Raw genomic sequence first — 11,420 nt, 5'->3', positions numbered from 1 at the left:
TAAAAATTTTTTGATCCCACCTCCTACACACTGTTTAGTTTAGCTTTTTTTTTTTTTTTTTCTTAAGTGAGATCTTTTTTTAAAGCTTACGATTCTCTCCTGGGTAAAAACAGTGATAGAGAAATGTTGGCTTGGACTTACTACTTACTACAACTCTGCACATTTTATTTACTGAATCTCAGGAAAGGACAAGGATAATATTAATAAATTCTTGGGTTTTATATCCTGGACTGACTAAAACTGAGAATTTATATTATCCATAGTAGGATGAGGTCATTATAATAACGTGATTACGTTTGTGTGAACCCATGCATGGCAAGTGCAATATGCTCTTTTACCTTTTCAAACACAAAATCCAAATAGGATGCTGTCTTAATTTTTTATTCCTTCATAATAAATTATCACAAATTTATCTGCTTAAAACAATACCCATTTATTATCTGACAGCTCCCATGGATGGAGAGTACAGATATAGCTTAAGGGAGTCCTCTGTTCAGGATTTCCCACTACAGTCAAGGTGTTGGCTGGGGCTGTGGTCTCATCTGACGTTCAAGATTCTTCAAATTCACGTGATTGCTGGCTAAATTAATTTACTCACAACTGTATAAACTCACAGCAGCTTGCTTCTTCAAAGCTGGCAGGGGATAAGACCGCTTCCCTCTAGACCCTTTTTTAAAGGGTTCACTTGAATAAGCCAGACCCACCTGGGTCAATCTCCCTTTTGATTGAATTAAAGCTGGCTGATTAGAAACTTTAATTACATATTCAAAATCCCTTCACCTTTGCCAAACATATAAAGTAAACTAATCACTAGAGTGCTATCCCATCATACTCCTAGGTCTTGCCCAAACTCAAGAGAAGGAGCTTACATAGGGTGACCATGAAGAGCAATATTAGAATTCTATTACAAATGTTATCTCACATTTCTAAGATCATGTATCAGCCACTAAGAGTAAAGTTAGGAATTAGATAAGTTAAAAATGCTCAAGTCATATCCAAATAAAAGCCCATTATCTATGCATAATCCATCATGCCTATTTTTCAGGAAATCTAGAACCATAAAAATAAAGCTGAAAACGACCTCAGTGCACTAAATTCTCTAGCACTAAATCAAGGTTCTCAGACAGATTATTTATGCACAATCCTGACTATGTGGTTTTTCAGTGTTTTCCAGCATGTTAAATGAGCAGCAACTACACAACAAATGTCAGCAGGAATGATGCAGTAAAACATGAAAAACACCTTTTTAAGAAGAAATACACACCTCAAAAACATGGCAATCTGAGGTCATCCAGTATAGCAGACACAGACATAGACTCTCCATACTTCATGAGAGCCTCAGACATTGTCATTGTGAGAAGACGGCCTTATGGCAGAAAGTTCAATTTTGTTCCACGTACTCTGGTTAAGACAGTAAGAATAGACATAGTTCATCCTCAGAAAAATTCTCCTTCATATAGTTGATGTCAAGGGATGGCTAAGCTTCAGTTATTTGGAAAATTAATTTACACGGAATGACTCGGATGAAGCAGAATGCATGGCACTCTTGCATAAGACTTAAAGAGTGTATTTTCAGGTTGGGTAGTTCAAGATGAGGAATGTGGAAGGGGAACTCAGAGGTTAAGGCCAAGATCCAGGTTATGAATGTCATTGCTTCAGAGAAGGTGAGAGCAATGATATCTGGAGCAAAAAGCCTTTTTGCTTGCTTTCTCAGCCTGGACAACCACTCAGCAGAGGGCTATTTGGGGCCAAAGCTAAGCAGTTGACTTACTGGAGAAAGCTATGCCAGCCAAGCTGTGGACTCAGTGACACAGCCCTGGAAGCCAAAGCATGGGCCTCTGTCCTGACACAGCTCTTTCCCCCAAGCTAGTGGCTTTCCTGAATTTTTGAATATAGTTCATCTGTTCTTCTGAGTGTCCAAGAGGTCAAGAAAAGGAGTTATTTCACAGATGGACTTTGCTTAACAGCAAAAAATTGCTATTTCCAAAGCAGTTATATATTTGGGTTTTCTAAATTTCCTGTTGTACTTCTTCCAACAAAGGAGAGGTAGAAACATTCTCAGGGAAGCTGGAAAGTCCAAGGAAGAAAGCAATAACAGGTCTCAAAAGGTGTTACCCTAGCCAACAACTAAGGCAATCAGCACACTGGAGAGATATGATCACCAGTTCTATGATTTCCTAATGCTCACAGGTACATTTACAAAATGAATTCTCTTTTGAAAAAGTATTACTTGTGCATTTTGGACTTAATCTGTCCAAAACTTGACCTTCCTTCCCAAAGCTGCTCATTTGGCACTCTTTCAGATCTCAATAAATGGCAACTCTCATCCTTGCCATGAATCTTGGGGGGTCATCCTTGACTTCTCTCTCTCACCTCACATCTGACCCAGTTTCAGAATATATCCAGAATCTAGCACTTCTCACCATCTCCACTGCAACCTTCCCAACCCATGCTACCACTATCATTTCTCCCTTGGATCACTGAGCAGCCTCCTAAAGGGTCTTCCTCCATCAGGCCTTGATCCTTTTTTGTCTCATTCAGCATAGCAGCCCAGGCGATCCTGTTAAATGAAATAGAGTAGGTCACTCTTCTTATCAAAACCTTCCAGTGGCTTCTATTTCACTCCATGGAAAAGCCACAGTCCTTACAGAAGCTTACAAGGCCTTACAACTACACCTTGCCCCCCACTTCCATGACCTCATCTCCTACAACTCTGAGACCCTCCATCACTCTCTTCAGACCACTTGGGCCATCTTACAGGATCTGACTATTTGCTGTGCCCCCTGCCTGGAACACCCTTCCCCAGGATATCATTTCCTTTAAGTTTGGTTAAGGGCCCCCTGCCCTCAACTCCACGCCTGGCAGAGAGTCTATTTTCACTGAGGCCTTATCTGGCCACTCTATAAATCACAAGCCTACATTCCACATCTTACTCTCCTGCTTTACTTTTCTCCTTAATGCTTAGAACTGTTTATTTTGGGGCAGCCTGGGTGGCCCAGCGGTTTAGTGCCACCTTCAGCCCAGGCTGGGATCCTGGAGACCTGGGATTGAGTCCCATGTCAGGCTCCCTGCATGGAGCCTGCTTCTGCCTCTGCCTCCCTCTGTCTCTGTGTCTCTCATGAATAAATAAATAAAATCTAAAAAAAACAAGAAAAAGAAAAAGAAAAAACCAACCTTGAAAGAACTGTTTATTTCAATGATTTCTACCTAGGGTCAGACTTATTTTTGTCTGTTCTATTCCCTGCTTTGTCCCCAAAGTCTAGACCAGTGCCCTGCACATGAAACACACTCAATATTTGTTGATAGAATGAATGAATGAAAGGCACAGAGGGGAACAGGAAGTATAAATCCCAAGCTCCTCTGGACTCTGGTCGCTGACTCACTGTGGAGCCTCACCCCACCCTGCTCAGATACCAGCTATGACTCACATTTCACACACACCTCTGTGTGTCTCTGAACATGTGGGTCCTCCTGCCCGGGATTTCTGACTCTCTTTTGTTTATTTCACTGTGATTCTCATCCTTCTTCTTCTTCTTCTTCTTCTTCTTCTTCTTCTTCTTCTTCTTCTTCTTCTTCTTCTTCTTCTTCTTCTTCTTCCTTTTCTTCTTTTCCTTCTTCTTCTTTTCCTCCTCCTCCTCCTCCTCCTCCTCCTCCTCCTCCTCCTCCTCCTCCTCCTCCTCCTCCTCCTTCTTCTTCTTCTTCTTCTTCTTCTTCTTCTTCTTCTTTTTAACTACTAATGAGGTAATTACTAGACAGTTTCTCCTGGAGTTTATTGGTCATCTGATAATTCCTTTTTGGTCAATTCAACAAAAATGTTCTATAGATACAAAGACATTCCTCTAAGCTCTTCAAATGTAAGACACCACACTCCTTGTCCTCAAGAAGTTTATGGTCTTGATAGATGAGCAAACAAATACACAAAATAATTATGAATTATGGAAAATGTCAGAAAGAAATAAAGAGGAAACTGTAAGAGAGAATAATGGAAAAGCAGCACTTAGGGTGGTCAGGGAGGGCATCTATGCAAAAAGATTTAAGGATAAGAAGGTGCTGACTACCTGAACTCCATGTTCCTGGAAGACAGTGATGGTTAAGAAATCTCCCCAACATTCCCCCCTCCCTCAAGTCTGCTACCCTTTTGTGTTCCAGAAAATGGCTCACTGATGAACCACCATTCCCCACATGGCTTTGATAAGACTTGCTGTCCACTCTTTTTTATAACTCCTAAAACTTATAGATGACTACCATGTTTACCTGTGACAAGAGCAAACCTTTTGCCTACATCTGCTGACAAAAATCAGACATAGATTCTCTTTGTTCTTTGTCTCATGAATAATTAGCTGACACTAGAATTGACTGTCCCCCTAAAACGAGCTAGGCACAGAAATATACATTTCTTCTTTCCTGTTCCAACTTCCTATAAAGATCTAGGGCAAAAACACTGTGCTAGAATACAGGATAGGGGCTAATAATGACCCCTAAAAAATATCCAGGTCTTAATTCCTAAAATCTATAAATGTTTTCATATATGAAAAAAGGTGTTTGCAGATGTAATTAAAGAGCCGAAATGGGGCAATTATCCTGGATTATCTGGGTCAACCCTACGTATATTCACAAATGTCCCTGTGAGAGGGATGCAGGAGACTTGACCACAGACAGAAGGTGGCCATGTGATAGAAGCAGAGAGAATCAGAGTCACACAGAAGATGCAACAACACTGGTTATGAAGATAGAGGAAGGGACCGCGAGCCAAAGAATCCAGCCCTAGATGTGGGAAAACGCAAGGAAACAGATTCTCCCCTAGACTCTCCAGAGGCAGCACAGCCCTGCCCACACCTCACTTTTAGCCACTGAGACTCATTTTGGACTTCCGACCTCCAGAAGTATAAGAGAATAACTTTCTATCATTTTAAGCCACTAATTCTGTGGTAATTTGTTACAACAAACATAATATACACTCTAATCTTTAGATCTGGGTTACTTTCCCTTTTGCAATGGACTGAATAAAATCCATCTCCTTACTTAACTCAGTTTTTGTCTTTGATCATGCTAACCACATGAAGAACAGGGAGCAGAACAGTCCAGGCAGGGTGAATAATATGGACAAAGGTCCTCAGGCAAAAGAGAAGTTGGTGTGTTCTAGAGCCTACAAGATGAGTATGACTCAAAATGAAGTTGATTAAGAGCCTAACCATATGGGGCCTTGGCCCACGAGAGGGATTTGGATCTTATATTTGTGATAGGAAACCTTTAGAAGACTTTGAGGCAATAAAGAGTAGAAGTGGAGAGCTCCTAGCAGTCCTGGTAAGAGATGATGGTGGTCCAGGAATGGGAGGAGAATTTAAATACAGGACTGGATAAACCAGAGTTGATTTCTGTAAGGGGTGGTAATATAAAATGGAGCACAGTCAAATCAGGATAATTCGAGCAGAGTTTCCTAAAGGGGGTATTTTTTTTTAATTAGGGCATGGGGAGGCATGTGACACAGAGAAGGGATGGATGCACTTGAGGCGAGGGGGAAGCCAGGACTTCCCTGTAGTGGTTGGAAGGTGGTGGGACAGATCCTAATGGCCGCGCACACACAGGTCAGCCAACCTGTGACAGTAGACATATTCCGTCCCACATGAAAGGTAGTCCTGAAGTGCTCACATCAGGGATGCTAGAGCCTAGCCCCTGTGCTTCTGGGCCAGTGTGGGACTCCTGACTAAAGGGGTATTAAAAGTTGTGGGCCAGGATGTGGGAAATCAAAACTACCAAGGAGAGTGTAGTACCCTGAAGTTTATAACAGTGCCAGGCCTGAAGGGAAAGGGGAAAAAAGTAGTTTCCAGAGCTTAGAAGAAAGGGCAAGCTTGGCAAAATCAGTGGTCTTCAGTGGAGGGACACAGCCATCTAGAGGGGACCCAGAACTTACCCTCCCCTCTCCCTCTGACTTCCTGCTGGGGCTCTCTGTTGTTAGACCCCCAAGGCAAGCCAGATGACAAGAGAGCTCCCTGGTCAGGTCCAAAGAGCTCAGCCTCCCCAGGCAGAGAGCACAGAGGGACAGAGAGGGGCTCTGAGGGGAAAAAGAAAGAGATATAGTAAAAACATTCCAATTAGTCCAATTTATTAACAGACAATGTGGAGGGCAGCCCTGGTGGTTTAGTGGTTTAGCACCACCTTGGACCCGGGATGTGATCCTGGAGACAGGGGATCGAGTCCCATGTCAGGCTCCCTGCGTGGAGCCCGCTTCTCCCTCTGCCTGTGTCTCTGCCTCTCTCTCTCTCTCTGTGTCTCTCATGAATAAATAAATAAAATCTTTAAAAAGAAAAAAAAGACAATGTGGCGTCCTGAATTTTTTTCTTTTTTTCTTTTTTTAGAGACAAATGGTGAGTCTTGAATTTTCTACATTATTTCCTTAATACTCAATTTCACCTACCCCATGCCTATAGGCACAAAAACAATGCTCTTTTGCCATCCTGACTTTCCTTTGAACGTTTACAACTGCCCTTTTGTGCCAAAGCCAATCAAGAAAGACCGTGATTGAAACACTTATAAGGACTAATAATGCTATCTTCAAAGTTCAGCAAAAAATCTCTTTTGATAAGAGTATAAAATTTGACAAAATGTTGCTACATGAAACCTGGATAATATCCACTATAGTCTAAGAGAATTGAGTTTGTGCAGCCTAGTAAGTAAAGGTTGTTTCAGAGGAGCAGAATATTGAATCACAATCAACTGAAACCTTAGCAAGCCTAATTCATACATCTCTGCATGGATACCCATATTTTACCATTGTTTCTCTCTCTGTCTCTCTCTCTCTTTTTTTTTTTTTTTGTTATTACTCTGGAAGATAATTCAATTTGCATTTCACATTTCCTCACAGATATTCTGAATCTTATGAATATAAAAATCATGAACTTGGCCCAATTTTATTTAATCAGTTTTTCTGTTTCCTAATTCAGGATTAACTTCCCAGGATATATGCAGAGATTTAGTAGCAAGAGCGACAGTGTGCACATTAAAATATGGAGAATTTAAGCAGCAATTTGAGTTATGGTAATTACTGGGTTTGTTTACACAGACATAGATGAAAAGCATAACCTTTTTGTTCCTGTCTTTTTTTTCCTTAATTTGGAAAAACTGTGTGCTACCAACAGAGAAATCATACAACAGTTGTTTAATGTCATGGAGGAAATCAGGTGCAACCAACAAGACCTGAGAAATAAAGAGATCAAAACTGTCTGAGGTAGTGTTTTAACTAGGCACCCTTTCTCCTGGAGCCACCCCCAATGGTATAGTAAGGCTCTCATGCTCACTTTGTGCTCAGAATTATTGTCACACATTCACTTGTCCCAAACTAACCATCTAGTGGGTTTCTACTCACACCAGAATTGTCCAGTGTGGCCCTAATATCATCTTCTTTTTCCACATTCATTCTCCATACCTGCTCCCTGGACCTGTCTGCTTCATCCAAGAAGCATCGAGGAAGCCCCCTGAGATGGGGCCCATATTGGAGAAGAGGAACAGAAGGAGATAGATGGTCCCCAACAACTAGGAGCCAACTGGGTAAGCACCAATGCTCCCAGGGAAGGTGAGAAAATAAACGCACCCTTGGGAACATTCAAGAACAGACCAGGCCTGGAACACCTGGGTGTCCTTTAGCTCTGGGCATGATCCTGAGATCCTGAGATAGAGTCCCACATGGGGCTCCCTGCAGGGAGCCTGCTTCTCCCTCTGCCTGTGTCTCTGCCTCTCTCTGTGTCTCTCATGAATAAATAAATAAAATCTTAAAAAAAAAAAAAAAAAACAGACAAGGCCTGCTTTTTTTATAAGGCTTTTTGATCCCAGATCTAGAAGCTTCCCTAAGACACTCATGCTTTTGTGACTACCAGATTGTTCCTATTAATGACAGCAGGCAGACAGACCTTCACATGTCTTAGAACAGTTAAAAAAGGGTAAAATTACCCAAATAACTCATGCTTGATCTCAGTTATCTTCTTCTACCTCTTCTAGTGTATTTCCATACCAAATTGACTTTATGGGCCATTGATCCAGTTAAAGGTTAAGTCTTATTGATTATTTAAAATATCTGTTCTGGGTGTTTATGGTAGACATAGTAACAGCCCCCAAAGACATGCACACCTTGATTGCTAGAACCCAAGGATATAGTACCTTACATGACTAAAGGGACTTTGCAGATGTGATTAAGACTACTGCCCTTGAGACAGAGTATTCTGGATTATCTGGGAAGGTCCAATCTAATCACATTAGTCCTTGAAAGCAAAGAATCTTGTCCAGCTGTGATCAGAGAACCAGAGAAACAGCAGCATAAGAAGGACTCAACCTTCTGTTGCTGCCTTTGAAGGTGAAGGATAGAGGCCAGGGAATGTGGTCAGCCTCTAGAAGCTGGAAAAGGCAAGGATGTGGATTCTCTCCTAGAGACTCTAGAAAGGAGGGCAGCCTTGTCAACACCTTGATTTTAGCTAAGTGAGACACGTGGTAGACTTTTGACTTAAGGAACTATAAGATAATACATTTGTATTGTTTCAGCCACTAAGGTAATTTGCTGTGGCTGTTTATTACAGCAGAAGAAAACTTATGCGGTCTTTATCACTTCAAGCTTGGTGTAGCACAATATAACATTGCCAATGTCTCCAGCCTCTTTACTCTCCCGGTGATCTTAGGAACTCCTATGCCACCAAACCCTTGTCAAAGATCACCCTACTTGCTTGACTTCTCTGTCCGAGAGCCTACAAATGGCCATTTTTTTTCCCAACTAACTTCCTCTGTATGTCAGAAGATCTGAGGTGCCTGGAGCACTGGTCAGAATTTTCCAGGGGTTTCATCACCAAACATGTTTCATGAAAGGAATACACTGGACAGTTTACAGTCTCACAGTGTTGGCCAGTTATACTGCCATGTCTGTGTGCTGGAGTGAAATCAGCTCTGCTACTCTGGCCAGAGAGGATCATGCAATTACTCTCTGAACCAGGGACTAGGGGATCCCTGGGTGGCTCAGTGGTTTAGCACCTGCCTTTGGCCCAGGGCGCGATCCTGGAGTCCCGGGATCGAGTCCCGCGTCAGGCTCCTGGCATGGAGCCTGCTTCTCCCTCCTCCTGTGTCTCTGCCTCTCTCTCTCTCTCTGTCTGTCATGAATAAATAAAAGAAAAAAAAAGAAAAGAAAAAGAAAATGAACCAGGGACTAATCAGTAAGGTAGTTACATTAAAAAACATGATAAAGTTAGTTTTCCAGTCCCATCAGATGCTCTTCAAAGATGAAAGAGGGAGATGTTATTTGAAAGAGGTCATGTGAGCCAGGAGAAATAGTAGACGTCTAGAGGTGACTTAGTTCTTAAAAGCTTTCCAGTTCTGGGGCACCTGGGTGGCTCAGTTGGTTAAGTGTCTGCCTTCAGCTCAGGTCATCCCATGGTCCTGGGATCCAGCTCCACATCAAGCACACATCAGGTTCCCTCCTCAGTGGGGAGGCTGTTTCTCCCTCTCCCTCTGCCTCCCTCTCCCCCTGCTTGTGCTCTCTCATTCTCTCTCAAATAAATAAAATCTTCAAAAAAGTAAAAAAAAAAAAAGCTTTCCAGTTTAGCCCATATAATCCTCCTTCCCCTGGCCCTTGCCCCTTTCTCTAGTCTTGCAAGACAAACTGTCAAATAGATCAAGTTTCTTATTGTTCAAATTTTCATTTTACACACTACAGTAAGTTTCAGCCTTTTAGTTCTATTTAACTGCTGGGGCACCTTTTGTGACTTGCTTTAGTGGTCTCCATTTGGTTCATCCAAGAAATAAGTAATATTCTAAAAGTTGGCTGGGCTGCAATTATTCTTAGTAAAATTATACTACAAATTGAATGCCAAGAACAAAATTACTATATTTAATGAAGTCTCTATCAAAACAGTCCAGAGTACAGTGGTTTGGGTGAAGCTCATGATATTGGTTAAATGTAAAGGAATTCTTTCTAGCATGTCTTGACCCCAGCAGATTCTATACAAATAAAACCCCTAAGGCAGTGGTCCTTAGCCAGAGATAGCAAAAGTCACCCTGGAGATTCTGAGTAGTCAGTTTGTAGTAGGGGTTGGACATGGGCATTTGACCAAGGTTTCTGGGTGTTTTCATATGTATCCTGCTCTTAAGCTATCTGCTTTTATTTTACTTCCTAAAAACTCAGTGATGTTTTAAAATTAAATAACAATAGTTATTCTCTGGGCTTTAATACAGAAATTTCACCTTCTGGTACTCCTACACACACTGGCATAATTCAGTCAAGTTTTCATGATTATGTAAGAGATTGGGTATTCAGTGTATCAGTGAAAAGTGCAGCTCTGAGTTTGTATGTTAACTCTTCTGATCCCCTTGAACTTTGTAGTACCATGCAGCAGCCATTTGTGAATTAGTGCAAAGTAGTTTTGTAGCAATAAATGCTTATTTTTTTAAAAAAATGCTTATTTTGTTAACTATCTACTACCTCCCTACCTGTTTATTATATTGCCACTCAACATAATGTCACTCTCCTGAGCTACTTATATGCTTAAGATCCATGTGCTGCTCTTATGAAATTGAAAGACTACATATATTTGATTCTTGCATTATTCCTTAGAGCCTAGCAGGAACATTCCTGGGTGTTTAGAAGTTATATGCTGGTTTAGTATTTTCAAACTGGGCTATAGATACTCGTAGGGAAATACAGATATTCTAGGAGGTATTCTGGACCAAATGACTAACTTCCAGATAGTTAGTACACATACGTACTTTTTTACTGAAATTAATCTGCCTGTATACTAGTTCTTCTTCCCCATTTCCCTTATTTCAATTGTTTTTCTACAAAAACAGGTATACTTCTCATCCATCCCCAGCCTTACTCTGCTGCTTTGTCTGTGGTATAACAAGCTTTGGGTTTGAAACAAAGAACTATATTTTGGTACTGGAACCCAAAGAATGGCTTTTGTCTTTTCTTGGCTCACACATATTTCTGGTAAAGGTGAACTGTGGCATGATAAATGAAGTATTACTGCCCATGGTGGAATGTTCTGAATTCAGACACAGCAGAACTATGCAGTTATGGGGAATTATGATAATTTTCCTTTAATGTTATCACCTCTTCCATTCCTGCATGATTGTTAAAGAATGCACTACCCACGAGGAAGAGTTCAAGGGTTTTGTTCTGACAAAAACTGAAAGTTCACCTACTGGAGAACGTTTCCATAGGAAGTTTCGGCAAAAGGGCAGTGATCCCAGCTGGAGATCTGAGATGCAGAAAGAAAAGCAAAGAAAGTGATAAAAGTCTAGGTAAATATTTTTTAAATGACTCTAAAAATAGTGATAATAATAATGTTTATTGAGATTCAAAGATACACCTAAAATACTAGGCAACAACTGTATCTATATATCAAAAGAAGGGTTTTAATGGAGTTAAAGCATTTGAAGGTTCTTAT

This window comes from Vulpes lagopus, chromosome 2 (genome assembly GCF_018345385.1).
Source record: "Vulpes lagopus strain Blue_001 chromosome 2, ASM1834538v1, whole genome shotgun sequence".
NCBI classification, from domain to species: Eukaryota; Metazoa; Chordata; class Mammalia; order Carnivora; family Canidae; genus Vulpes; species Vulpes lagopus.
The sequence above is the reverse complement of the archived record's forward strand: the minus strand, read 5'-3'. Positions refer to the sequence as shown.